Genomic DNA, 14,593 nt, shown 5'->3' on the forward strand with positions numbered 1-14,593 from the left:
CCATTATCAGTATAGGTGATTAAGGAAAGCTTCATGATGCCACCACCCTGTACAGAGAGGCATCAGACCCACAATGAAACAGAACAATTACTTGCAAGACCATTGATGGCAGGGGGCTGCCTGTGTTCTACGCACAGAAAATGCATTTACAAGGTTCAAGCATCCAGAACAGTACTGCCACTAAAACATACAGGAGTAACTAAAAAATATAATAAACAAGAAAGTGTGATTGTCAGAAGCCTTTAGATTTGTGGCACTCTGCTGAGCTTGTTACTGAGGCTACTGACACAGGCTTTCACCTCCCCTGCAGACCAGTTCAGTGTGGAGATGGAAGGGGCCATGGTGACTTGGGCACTGTGAGGACAGAGACTTGACTGTCCCAAGCCCAGAGAAAGCAAAACAGGCTAAATGGCTCTTTCATCTGGTTCTGTGCAGCTGCTTATATGGCCACACTGCCAGCACACAGAGTCCCTACTGCCCATCTGTGCTGTTGTAGGAGGTAATCTTGCAGGTACCTGCCCTCTGGGCAGTACAGAGAGCAAGAGCAGCATTTGTATGGCAGCTGCTCTACTCCACCACTCCTTTTTCCTTAGCTCTGCATCATCTCAGCAGTGCTGGGCACAGAGCACAACCAGACACTCCAGCTCTGGAGCTCCAGCTGCCTGTTACTGAGGCCAAGGAGCTCGGCACATCAAGTCACTCAGGGATGGCAGTGCTGCAGGGGCTGCTCTGCCTTCCTGCCAATTCAAATTTTGCCTATGCTGCCAAGAGGACAAGCTGGTAGCAATCACCCAGGGCCATTCTGTAATTGCACATGCACCTCTGTTGGCTGTCACACATCTGGAGAACAGTTTCTGGTTACAAATCCCAAAAAGAGAGGAAAAAATTTGGATCAAAAGAGGAAATAAACAGTACAAGTCAGTGTTACCCCTTACAGCCACAGCAGTACCTCAGAAGGCACAGTCACACAAGGGAACCACACCTCTCCATCACAGCCACGAGAAAGCTGCACTGCCGCGCAGGACGAACAGCAAAAAGCCCTTGCAGTCTTTGTCTTAAATCTCTCTCAAGTTTCAGGTTGTCATGAAATGCAATTCAAAATATGTTTCAGCTAAGGATCAGAATATAAATTCACAAATGCCTTAGTCTCCCTAGGTACTTCGACCTCTCTGCGACCTCATTTTGTCAATTTCTATCAAAATGCTAAAAAGATCTGGCAAATAAACAGAGCCCCTGGTTAGTACTTCTCCATTTCCCACAGTGGCACACAGATCTCATGCAATTAATTCAGTTGCACATCAGCTTTACCATTCTCTTGGGTAGAATCATTCAGTAATGGACTGCAATCTGTATGCAAGAAGTCATATGCAGGAAGCAAATAAAAATCAAAATATTCATGTCGGTGGGATTCAAAAGTCCAGGAACTGCTTCTGCACTAGAGATCTCCAGCACATACAACTTCTGGCTACACTAAAAGTAGGAGAGAGGTGAGAAGAGCTTATGACTGTGGTGTGTGGAAGACAGCAAACAGATGATCAAAATGCTCATCACGTGTTACCAAAATGCTCTCACATATGATAATTTCATAATTCACTAACATAATTGCTCTCTCCAGCATTTTAAGAAGGTTTGATGCAAAAAAATCTTGGGATCAAGGCTGAAATTGCTAAAGAGAGAGTTGCTTCAGGGCCACTAACTAACTCCAAGCTTTCCAAACCCCTACCCCAGCTTCAGTGAGGACATTATTTCTGACAAAGCCTGGTCTGGCAGGACCATCTCTGAAGCCATGGTTCCTCTGCTTTAAATTTTTGTTGTCTGAAGGATTTCCAGCTGAGCAGAGCACTTGGCAGGCAATGCCAGGAACATTTTCTCAAGCATTTGCTTGGCCAGCTGTTCACAGAGGTTGGCATTTCTTTATGGAAACTAGAGACCCCAAAAATTCTTCAGTGTCACACAGGAGGATGAGGGCATGGGCACTTGTAGGCACAGAGGGATTTCAAGAGCACACAATCTTCAGGAGTTAGGATCAGACTGGGGAGACAGGTGTTCTTCTCCAGTTCTTAATGTAACTCCACACAAAGAGCAGAGAAGACACTTAACCAAACTGTGAAATGGTGCAGTACAGGAAAGCTAAAAGAGCAGAGATTGAAACAAAAATTATTTTGAAATGACATGCATGGGCAGAAACCCTCAGCTGAAAACACTACTTCTATGTAGTAATTTTCAGAATTATTATAACAGGGTAAGATGTCAAACATACCCATTCTATTTATAGAATGACATGCAATTTAGTCAGAAAACAAGTTTCATCAGCATAAATGCTTGAACACAATCAGCTTCCTCCACCTGCACAGTTCCAGGCACGACTACTCTCCTGCCATGGCAGAGCTGCAGGGAAGGGTAGGACACAAGGACTGCATTCTCCTTGGAATAACTTCAGCAGCAGGATGAACCCCATCATTGCTACTCAATACCACATTATGCTGAGATAAGCTGACACACATGTTTTTTTCACTGAAACCCAGAAGCACTGCCTTTAATTTCGGAATTAAGGAAAAGTGCAAAGGGAAGGAGAATGGTGATGACTTGAAATTGTCTGCACCTGCAGATACAAAGCAACAGCAATCCATTTAGTCAATACCTTACAGCTGTGTATCCCAGCTGGCTCACCACAGATTCCATGTGGGTATCTGGAGCAAGCGGTGACACAATTCCTAAACTCCAGTCCTCCGTACAGAACCAGCCTAGCTAAACCACCACCAGAAGCAAAGATCAACCCACTTACAGCCTGTGACATAGGGATGAGAGACTTCCCACACGAGATAAACCAGGAATAGATACAAGTAGCAAGATAAAATTACAGTGTTCAGATACTTCAAGAAGGGAAACGAATTATCGTTTCCTAAAAGGGAGTAGCTATGAAGTTGCAAGAATTTTGAGAGCAGCAGCCTTGGTGCAGAGCAGAGGCTGGGGAAACTCAACAGTTCCAGGCTGTTCCACAGTTAAACTTCAGAGCCAAAAGCAAAGCAAAATCTCACACGTTTAGCAGGCACAGAAGAAGTGATCCTAACAGTACTTGCAGGTTTTATACTGCAAGCAAATCACTAAAGTTCACATTCAATTAAAGTCTGGCATCTGGAAAATTTCTTAGGATCTGTTTCATTTGAAGATTCATTTCACATTTTGATCAACATCTAAAATCAGATCATGCTACCACAAAGTTCTTTTCTACTCCATTTTCACCTCTTTTTCGAGATTGGCAGGCAGGACTTTAAAGTGACATTCTCAAATTAAATTCAAGATATTAGAAACCATTTAAAAATTGATTAAATAGCAAAAAACCAAAAAACAAACAAACAAAAAAAAACCAAAAAAACCCCCAGAACCAAAAAAACACCCCAAACCAACCAACCAACCAAAAAAAACCAAACCAAAAAAAAACCAAACCAAACCAACAACAAAAATTCGACCTAAACTGAAACCATTCATTTCTTCTTTTTTCTTTCCCTCACAAGCATGGGGAGGCAGTACTTACTTCTAGTTAATGAAAAGAAGACCTAAATTGTTTCCTGGAACCTCAAAATAGCTCAGATGTCTTAGTTACTACTTGGCTGAAAAAAAATTATTAGCAGTGAAAACAAGTCCTCCGCATTTATTACTTAAGCAGGTGGGGAGGAGAGGCAGAGCCTTAAAGAGCTCACACCAAAGCACTGTGGTTCTTCCATTAGTCAGGGCTGCATGTCAGTACAGGTTGGAACATCCTCCTTCATGTTTTTGCACCTTTGCAGCTTAGCAAATCTGAGCTCCAGCAACTATAACCCTGGCCAGTTTATTAAGCAGGGGAGCATCTCAGTTATCACTGCGGCAAACCACAGCAAGCAGTCTCTGATTCTTCATGGTTCCAGAGAAACATGCAGGTAGCAAAACCCCCTCCATGCTGTTTTTAGAGAGGCCCCTGGACTCAGTGTGCCACTGGGAAAGGTCCTTTGGCTTTCACCACTGTGCTGGAGTAAAGACTGTACAAGACGTGAGTTTACTGTTTTCCAATTAAATTAAGCATCTACTCTGCCTTCCAGAACAGTGGTATCATGTCATGAGACTGTGCACATGCTCCTACTGCCTCAATTGCTTGTTTCTGAAAAACACACACAAGAATTTATAGGAATTGTCTTCCGGCACTGAGACGAAACCAGACAAAGCTCAAAAAATGATCAATATGAATCTTCTCTAAAGACATCATCACAACCATCAGGTCATCAAAGACGCCTCCAATAATAGGACAGGGAAAATGATACCAGCACAATGAAAGACCAGCTGGCACATTCCCATAAAGGCAAAAGCAGCCCTCCTGTGGTTTTGATGAACAGCAGAAGATGAATCCTTTCAAATACAGTAATCCTGCAATCAGATACTCACAAGAACCACAAATAAATGCAAATCAAATCCAGGGCTTTAACAGATTATAGGGAATGCAAAGGAGAGTCAGTAGAACACACCAGATCCCAGCACACAGAGCACAAAGACATTTCACTGAAGATCCAGGTGAGCAAAAAAGGCACCAGTCCAAGCCCTGCTTCCTGAAACTAGCTTGTATCTAGAGGGCTAATTCTTACAAGGAAGCAGGCAGGCTCATGCCTCCTCTGACTGCTACCACCCTGCACAGCCTGCAAGCTGGGATGAATCAAAGTCCTATCATCTTCCTCCAAGATGCCCTTATGCAAGATTGGGAGGGTTCAGCTCAGAACTTGGCTACAACAAACAATTTGAAGTTTCAGGAGAAAAAAAAACAACAGCTACAAACAAAACCAGAACAGATGGAGATGCTGTCAGCAAGGAGAAGAAACTGAAGTCCTTGTGAGTTTGCTTTGACAAGCAACAGGAAGAACTAAGACAGAGAAGATGACAGAAGAGAAATAATGTCAATCTACCCAATTCAGCAGTAAAGCTTTTACCAGAAAAAAATCTCTGGCATTTCTGGGGAGTGGCTGCTTCATCTTCTTCTGAACTACTCCACGTCTGTTGTTCTCCCTCTCCAGCTGACACTAAAACTTACGCTGGAAAAGATACAATGCTTCCCTGCACCCATCACTGCTGGCTAAAGGAACACTCCAGAAAGCAAATAGCAACAGTGGAAGATAGCAAGTGCAATTACTTTTGTCTTCTGTTGGACAGTGCTGGATAGCACACACCCTACACAGGCAACCTGGGTGGGTGCTTTTTCCTTCAGAGCACACCCAACATACAACTGGTACTGCTTAATTTGGCAGGCAGCCTCTCTCCAGGCTCCCGGGGCCACCTTCGGCAGCAACAGATACTTTTCAGGCTCGTTCAGTCCTTGCAGGCTCTGCTGGCATTGCCAGGAAAGCCCAAGAATGCCAGCAGCAGCAACACTCCAGCAACAACCCCGCTTCACACAAAGACTGGCACTGAAGGGAACGGCTCTGCACACTCATTACAGCCCTCTGTCAGCTATTCCCTCTGCCCTTATATGGGAACATCCCGTGGCCCCGCTGGGAATATGATGCTGTTGGTGGACATGAAAGGTAAGGCAATACCTGAGCTGTCAGCAGGCAAGGGCAGAATTTTTCTGTCCTGAAAAGCAATCAGAGTCTTGGAGCCTGAACTCTTTACAGCACTCACATGGGAGAAAGTAGAGATTAAAAGTGTCAACTGCTGACAGTCTGCACCCACCTTTCTCAAGAGTTATGCTGGTGATTTTAATCTTATTAAATATTGTTAATCGTATTACTAACCTAACTCTTTTCACATGTTGGAAGAAATTTAAAGAGAAAATTCCATATATGACCATGCTATAGTAAATGCTTTCTAGCCAAGTCTCAGTTCAGGGCAAGTCCCTGGCTTGCAGATTCCAGTTAAGCTGCACACAGGTGTGGATGTGCACAGAAATAGTCCGCTCAGCACCAGACTACCTACGAGTCACCTTCCCTGCCAGATTCTTCTCCGTCCATAACTTGTTTGCTTTCTTCTCTTGTGATTCTGCTAGGCATTGCTGGCCTCTCAAAGTGACCCTATTAAAACCTGTGAAATTCCATGCCCCATTTGTAACAAGGGGAAACACCAATTTCCCCATTAGAATGCAAAACCATGTAGCACAACAGCTCAGTGCATCAGCTTCCCCCTGAATCAGGGTGAATGCTTCCATCACTGGCTTAGCTCCCTGACATCACACAGACATATCATTAATATAAGTCATCGATTGATGAATTTCATACACAAGGCAGAACACTTCTGTGATTCCCTTTCAAAAAGTGAGGTCACAAATGAGCAGATCACATTCAGCCTTACACAGAATAGAGCACTTGTTTAAGTAAAATACTGACCCCGCTGTTTTACAACACTCAGGGTTGCAGCCCCTTCCTCTTTGTAACTACAGCAGCACTCCAGATACTCTCCCAGGACTACTCCTGTTCCAGACTGTTGCCCTGAGATAAAGCAGCAGCCACAGAAAGTTTACATTTAAGAAAATAAAGATCTCAAATTGCAACTCCTAGAACACAAAACACACCTGCTCAGAGGGGCCCAAACACTTGCTGCAAACTCTTTCAAAAAGAATGTGTTCAAGGCGGAAAACGAGATCTCCAGACCAACAGGAATTACCCAGTCAGTGCGCTCCGAGGCGCGGGGCGAGGGCCGGGCAGCTCTTGCAGCGCGGCCGCACGGGCTGCCCGACCCTCCGCCCGGTGCCACCTCCCACCGACCCCTGCCCAGGTCGCGGGGGGCTCGCCTGGTCCCACTACTCCCCGCATCCCGGCAGTGCTACCGCCGGTGGAGGGGCTCGCCAGCCCCGCCGCCCGCTCCTCCTCCTCCTCCTCCTCCGGGGCGCGGAGCCGCGGCGACCCCCGCCCTCCTCCCCGTAGAGCCCGCCGCAGGGACGGGGGCTTCCCCAGCCCACCGGAGCCCCCTCGCCCCGCCCGGGAGGCGCCGCCGCTCCGGAGGGGCCGCGCCCATCCCCCCACGCGGAGACAAAGCGCGGCCCCCGGGCGGCACCTGCCGCCGGCCGCTGACCCCCGGCAGCGCTTCCTCGCCCCGGGCCGGATGCAGCGGCCGCAGCAGCCCACGCCGCCCTCCCCACGGTCCCGGTGCCCGCCGCCCCTCACCTGCCGCGGCGCCCGCCCCGCTCCGCTCCCGCCGCCGCCGCCGCCGAGCGCTGCCCGCACCGAGCCGCGGAGCGCCCGCCCCGCCCCGCTGCCCGCCGGCCGCCCCGCCCCCGCCGCGCTCCTCCAATGGCAGCCGCCCGCTCCGCCGAGGCCCCGCCCCCAGCGCGGCCCCGCCCCGCGGCATCCGGCTGCCCCCCCCCGGGCGCGCGGCCGGCGGCGAGACCCCATTGGCTGGCGCGGAAGGGGGCGTGGCCGGCGGCGCCTCCGCGCCCGGGCCGTGCCCGGGATCCCCGTCCCGGCGGGCCGGCGGCGGGCGGGCGGCTGCTGTCGCTCGGGACAGCGAGCTCTGCCTTTACCGACCGAGGCCTGGGCAAGGCGGGTGTTCTGCACGATGCCGCCAGAACGAGTGGCGGCTGCCGGCCGGTCCGAGTGCGCTGCGCTGCGCTGCGCTGCGCCAGAGTGGTCCGCGGCGCCGCTGATGAGAGCTGGGCTTAAAGATGTGTATTTTTGAAGAAATGGCAGCATTTCTCTTGTCTCTGCGTTTGTAGCAATATAACTTTGCAGTCAGGCTCAACAAGCCTTTGTGCTCGGCTCTCCTCAGCCAAGGGGTGCGAGTGAGTGGGAAGTTTGTCGCCCTGTACTCACACAGCATCGGGAGGCTTAGGCACAGCCCAGATCCAATTTGCAGTGTACCAGCACATTAGCGAGATTGAAGAATGTGACAGAAGCATAGTTATCTCCCGCTGCAAAACAGCGAAGGACATACCGTTCCAGCTGAAAGTCGGTGGTGACAAAAGCACCATAAAGCAGAAGCGCCTGAAGTGAAATGTCTAATATAAACTGACTGCTGGTTTTGTGATTTTTATTCCTGAGAAGCTGGAAGCTCCAGTTATGAGCAGAGCAGAGGCTGGTGCTCTATGTAAGAGACAAAGGCATTTCTTGCCACTGAGAACTGACTGCATAAAATCCTCTCTCTGAATTAGGGATAAGTTCTGTCAGTAACAGCTCTACAGAGGGACAGAATTAATGCTCCCATTTTTCTCGCTGACACTGTAACTTCTGTGTTCCCCAGATGTGCTGTGTTCTGCTGTGTTGTTGATCAGCGAATATACAGTTAGTCTAACAACTGACTTGCTATACATGCAGTGACTGAGTGTAAGTACTGGTCGTTTGCCTACAGAGCTGACTGCCAGATGTTTGGCAGTCGCAGACAAAAGATGGAGTTATGCCTTAAGCACCTAGCCACGAATTCTGTGTGTAGAAAAGAAAACATTTCTGAGGATGTGAAGAAGTGATGCAGGAGCTGTAGGTAAAAGCAAACTGAGGAAGAGTGCACTGGCCTGGGTTGGGCAAGGTACAGAATTTGCCTTATGCCAGGGGTGCCCATCACTTCTTTTTGGCTACAGATGAAGCTACAGATCTCCACTGAAGACATAAAGCTGCTCTGAAAGTCTGAATTAGGCTTTCCTCCCACATGCATTTCTGACATTTCAGAGGGACATAGTTGGTACAAATCCCATGTCCAGAACTGTCATTAAACATCTACTGTCTTTGTTACAATACACCAGTCTCTCATACTCCCACCCCCAGCCCCAAAATTTTATGAAGGAAAAAATATATCTGAAAGTTTAGAGATGCTGAACAGTCCCCAGGATCTGGCAGCATGACCACGGTCTCCCAAAGGAAGGATTATTTCAGAGGCAACTGAAAGAGAGGCTAGCTGCCTCTCTGGACCTTTGCTCCTTGGCCCTTCATTATGCTGAAGAGTCCTTGGGGCCTGCTGTGTGCAGAGCCCACGAGGACTCCCATGAGGAGATGATCCCTTGCTTGTTCTTCTCCCAACACAGAAAAAGCCATCTTATTACCACACCCCATCCGCTGAATCGCTCTTCAGCTTAGAGCTCACTGAGTTATCATCTCACTAATCAGAGACATTTTAACTGCACTCAAATTGCATCCACCAAAATCCAGTCTGGGTGACTAAGAGCATTTAAAAAAAAAAAAAATCCCAACTTTTTTTTGCTCCAACCCATTCCTGACTCAAAACACTAATCCCCTTCATGCCTTTCCTCCAGAGCCAGTCCCAACCTGCAGCCCCTTCTGTCTGGTGAAAAACATCTGCAAGCTTCACTTAAAAAGCAGCAAAAACCCCCATGAGAGCATGTTTGAAAGGAGAAGCTTTTCCTTCTGTCCCATGGCAGGGTTGGTGCAGGCAACTGGATACAGGGCCTGCCTTGGGAGCAGGACAAGAAGAGCTTCTGTGCACTTTAGAGATGTTATAGTGCCCCCCTCCCACCCCTCTTATAGCACTCCTGAGTGACAATGATATTATAAAACCACTGTGGGATTAAACATTCCCCCTTCTGGGAGGAGTTTTTAACAGTCTGCACAAAAATTTTGCAGTTCTTTAAAAAACCCAAACAAACCAATCAAACTCTAGAGAAAAAGCTAATTTTCAAACACTATACAGCTGAAAATGGTGTCACACAAAGAACAAACATATTGAGGAACAAATTAAAACAATCTTTGATTTTCATTTGTTCAGAAAGTTTGGTTAGTTGTGTTGTTTTTAGTATATTTAAATCCCTAAAGGATCCTTTTCTGTAAAACCCCTTGTTAATGTCTGGTTCTAAGCAGGTTAGCTAAGTTTCTTACGTAACTATTATGATAATCACAAGGCTAGCAGCTGCTTATGCTCCTTTTGATTTCCTTCTTACTCTTCCTCCCCTCCAAGCAGGGGATGAGACGGGTTAAGAAAGTCACGAGGGATATGTGAATACTGTCTATAGCTTCCGGGAAAAAAGTGTATTTAGAGCAGTAATTCAGGGACCAACAGAAGGTTCGTATCTGACTCCATTCCTTTCACGCTTTCAGTTTATCAGAACGTTTAGAAACAGCATTAAGGTCTTTGTTATGGCCATTTGGGCACCTACAGTTCTGCTGGCAGCAGTCTGTTGGTGTTTAAGGATTGGATTTTGAATACAAAAAGTACCCAACACCCCAGAACCTGCAGGGATAGAGCAACAGACTCTGAGCACACACCTATTTGCATGGGTTTGCTTTCCTCCCTGCAGAACACAGCAAAACAAGCTTGGGATGCTTGTGGCAATCCCTTTATCTTGGAGCTCTGCTGCTGTATTTAAGCACAGACCTTCTCAGATTATCCAACTGCCAAGCACCAGAAATCTCACTTCTCTATGCTTTATGAGTGAGGTCATGAATATAACTTGCTAGCAAAAATCTGGCAATAAAATACAGATCTAAATATATTATGGACAAATCCAGCATTGTCTCCCTTTTCCTAGCTCATGAAACTCACTCCTACTGCAAATCTCAACCCTGTTTCTGAGGTAAACAGGACATCTCTACCACTCCTCTGCTCCACAAAGAGGGAAGTATTTGTTTTAGAAGGTATGTTGTGAAAGGAACTGTCTTTTCCAAACAAACAGATGCAAAGAAATCAACAGGAGCACCTGCAACTTCCGACCAGGATCCTAGAATGCTGGAACATTTAAAACTCAAGCATAAATAAATAAATATATATCCTGATTGTGACACTACATCTAACTGCTTTTGTCCTGTCTTCTTAAGCAACATTTTCTAGTTCTCTCATGAGTGGAAGGAAGGGCAACTTTTCTCTTCAGAATGCACCTACTGTTAGAAGTCTGCAGTGACCTCATTCAAAGTTATTTCCATAGCCACGAGCTGTTTGCTTTTGAGTTACTGGTGGTTTTTCAAGGAGCAGTAAGAACTCAAAATAGCTTAGCATGGGCCAAGCTCAGGCCACTGCCACCCATTTTTCTATAGTTAATGTCTATCAAAGGGCTTCCTGTTGCTCTTACCAGGTTCTAACTCAGTTTCTGTGTCTTGCCAGACAGAGGAATTAATCTGAATGAACACTGGCTTCTTCTGACCTATACACAGTACCCAGGTCAGTCTCTGGCCTCACCAGACCTGTACATGATTTTGCGAACACCACCCCCTCGGATGAGCATTTGGGGCACAGGGCTGGCTGAGCCATCCTGCTGAGAGAGGTCTTTGCTAAGAGAGCAAGAATTCAAGTCTCAAAAGGCCTTAGCAAGCAGAACTTACTCGTTGAAGAAAGGATCTGCTGAGAGACCTCATTCCAAAAGTGAAACTCAACTATCTATTATAAAACCTTTTTAATAACCCAAAGGTATGCAACAGAACAACAGAATGTGGGTTGGCCTTTTTTCTGGTAGTTTTTTTTTTTCTTTACTAGAATAGACCTGAAGAGCACAGGCAACAAAGTATTCACTTAGTCCTGGCTGAATCATCAGGAAACGTGCACTGAGATGTCAAGTGCTTGTGTAAATCACTGCTGCAAATGTACCTGAACTGAGGTGAGTGCCCAGGTAAACACCCCCTGTACGACAGCTCTGCTGGTTTTGTTCAAACTCATGTATTTGCTGTCTGTGTTACATGACAAAGGTTTAGCACAAAGTACTAAACAGATTATACATATAGTCCATGTTATAGCATCTTCCTGGCTATTGCCTTCAGCCAGCTCAGGTACAGCTGCCACTGCTGCAGCCACACCTTCTGGCTTTGGGGTGCACATACAGTAGATCATTGCCACAATGGAGTGATGATTAATCCAGGATTGAGGGAATACACAAATCTTCTCTCCTAATTATTATATAGTCACAGTTAATTACAAGGGTTTTTTCCTAATTGAAATTATTCTGCTGTCACTTCACATAGGAGGATTTAGCAAGGAAGAGCAGAACTAAGCGAGCCATGGTAATCACTTGTAACACAGAGCTGTGCCAGCTGCACACAGGATCTGTTCCTGAGTCTTCAAAACTCCCTACAAAGGGCAAGATCCAGTTATTTTCATCTTGATACACATCACACCTTCCAGCTCTTCTCAAATTTCAGGTTATGTCTTTTGAACAATCATTCATTACAGATTTATTTGCTATGGTTTATTGACTGTTCATACAGTCCTTGACTGACTTTTTCTTCCTGTAAATCTACATAGAGTTAAAGCTACAGACTACCATAATACTCTCTTTAAACGGGTAAAAAGCAGATGTCTTTAGAGCAATAAACAGCCCTTGGTTTTGTATTCTCATTTATTGTATAAAAGTTTAGCTTCAGACCTCTGCTCATTTTTGATGCCACCAAGTACAATTCAGTGAGTGCTGCCATGACTTTCAAGTTTAGCTGCCTAGCCTTCAGCATTTAAAAACCATGCTGATATATATAATCCACATGTTCAGTGATGTCAAATAATAAATTCAGCCAGTTACATAGTAAGGGGGGCCAATTTTATGTAGTTAAACTGAAAAAACCCTCAAACTCCAAACCAGAACAAACTTCTCAGTGACTAGTGTGGCAAATTACAAATAGAACCATTGTACTAGTCCTTCCCCTTTAACTACACGTTTGTCTCATTTTCATCAAGCTCCTGCAAGAAATATAACCTGTAAAAATATATGTGAAATGATAAAATTAAATATTATAGATTTGAAAAATCCTATTGATCTGTATGCACACTTCTTGATACAGCTAAGTGTATGGGAGTTTTTATCCCAGTTCTGAAGCCAGCAGATCCAACTGCTTCCCTGACAAATACTTTTTATTCACTTCACACTCCAAATAATCAATGTGTAAATCAGCACTTCCCCAAACTACCTTTTGGACTTTCATCTCTCTTACAGGTAGTGAATCACCAAAGATCATTCCTAATACTGTTTCTTTATTCTGTCATTAGCACCCAGTGATCCAAATGAAGTTGGTGCCACATATGTCCCTGTCCCAAAGATCTTGCAGTCTTAGGAGTTTTTAATCAAAACCTCAAATTCTCTTAAAATAGGAAAAAGTCCCACCACACAGAGTGTGTATCAGACAGGATTCATTCCGAGTTGCTTACACAGAGGCATTACAACATGAAGTGAGCATGCTGCTCCTTTGTCTGCAAAGGTCCCACAGAAGTGCTTGTGACGCAGGAGTTCCACGTTGGATTTGCCTATCTGCTGCCATCACGGGGAGAAAATGATTTCTTATCTGAGCCATACCAGAAACCTTGTGTGAGGCCACACACAGATACTGATGTTTAGCTGTTCAGACAAGTGTTTTGCCTCAATCAGCCAATTTTCATCCTTCCAGGGAAAACAGGCAGCTGAACCTTTCACTCCTTTCCAAATATTATTTTGGAATAGTTTGTGTTTATTACTGCTAATGTACTGGCTTAAAAGCACCTGCTGTAGAGTAGCATTTCAATTTCCAGGCAGGACAAAATTAGAAAAAAAACCCCAAAATGACAAACCCAGAGAAAGTTCCAATGAGATACTAGCAAGGATAAGAAAGTGATTGCTCCATAGATGATTACTAAAACCACAAAATACCTTGGGAATGACGGGTTAAGGAGTCTGTAGAGAAAGTATAATTGGCTTATACTGTCAGAATAAACATCATGATACTTCATACAGCTCTGTATCAGAACCCTTTGCCTCTTTCCCTGCTTGCAAGCCTTGAAGGACATGCAGCTATCAGTAACAAAGAGCTGAACCTTCAGAAATGTTTTGGATACTTCACAACAAGCCATCCTAGGAAAAGGTTACGACGTGTAACTTCAGTGTATTTTAGACTCATCATCTGGCTGTTTGTTAAAACGACTCCTGATGTACTGTGCATGAACAAATGGCAAAACTATGAAGAAATAAGGAGCAAAATATAGAGAATTATACATGAGGTACTTAGGTCAATGACACAGCAAAGGAATAGCTGGAACAGGAAATCACAAATCCAACTCCAGAGTGAAAATCACTGTATTTTATATCAGTTGTATCATATCCATCCCGAGGTGCTGTCACGTGGTACAGTAGTGGCTTCAGTGTGGGGTGGTGAAGATGTAATAGAATCTCATGGTGTCCTGGGGGAGAAAGAGGTGACAGGGGGACACTGATGGCTCTGGGGGAACGCAGGACTTGGGGGAATCACCTCGGCTCAGTTCTGGCACTGTGGAACTGGAAGAAGACTCCTCCTTGTGCCCACACTTTGGGGAGAGCCGAACAGTGGGGATGGAGGGACATCAGACCATGGGTCAGGCCCCAAAACCTGTCTGTCCCAGCAATAAATCTGTCTGAATCCCAAAATCTCAAGGGGTCTGGGAGGTGGCTGGGGGCCACAGAGAGTGGCTCGGGGCGGGGTACAGGGATCTGTGGGTCAGGGTCAGGGTACCCAGAAAATGTACCTGATTACACTACAGGGCCTGTCTTGGGCTACTGGGGCCGCTGGGGATGCAAACTGGGGCCCAGTGCGGTGAGTTAAGAGTCTGATGGGAACAACTGGGACCATTGTGGGGTGACATGGGGCACTGGGAGCAACCAGGGGTACAACTTGGGGCCTGAGGGGGGCCATTTTGGGCCTCACAGGTGCAATTTGGGGCTGAGAGGGACATTTTGAGTGCTGTCTTGACACACAAGACTAGAGAGTAAGAGTGAAAC

The 14,593-nt window shown here is 46.0% G+C and overlaps 1 protein-coding gene across 4 annotated transcripts in view; it reads right to left on the reverse strand.

Annotated features, from left to right (window-relative positions):
- PLXNB1 (plexin B1) overlaps positions 1-7,153 on the reverse strand; it is a 77,916-nt gene extending 70,763 nt beyond the window's left edge. For 3 of the 4 annotated variants that reach the window (XM_048315320.1, XM_048315315.1, XM_048315317.1), the window contains exon 1: positions 7,119-7,153. The gene's annotated coding sequence lies outside the window, so the exon portion shown is untranslated. The remainder of the gene's footprint in view (positions 1-7,118) is intronic. The other variant, XM_048315321.1, reaches the window with a different exon arrangement.
- Between the last annotated feature and the right edge of the window lie 7,440 nt (positions 7,154-14,593).

The sequence above is a fragment of the Corvus hawaiiensis genome, chromosome 11 (assembly GCF_020740725.1).
Source record: "Corvus hawaiiensis isolate bCorHaw1 chromosome 11, bCorHaw1.pri.cur, whole genome shotgun sequence".
NCBI classification, from domain to species: domain Eukaryota; kingdom Metazoa; phylum Chordata; class Aves; order Passeriformes; family Corvidae; genus Corvus; species Corvus hawaiiensis.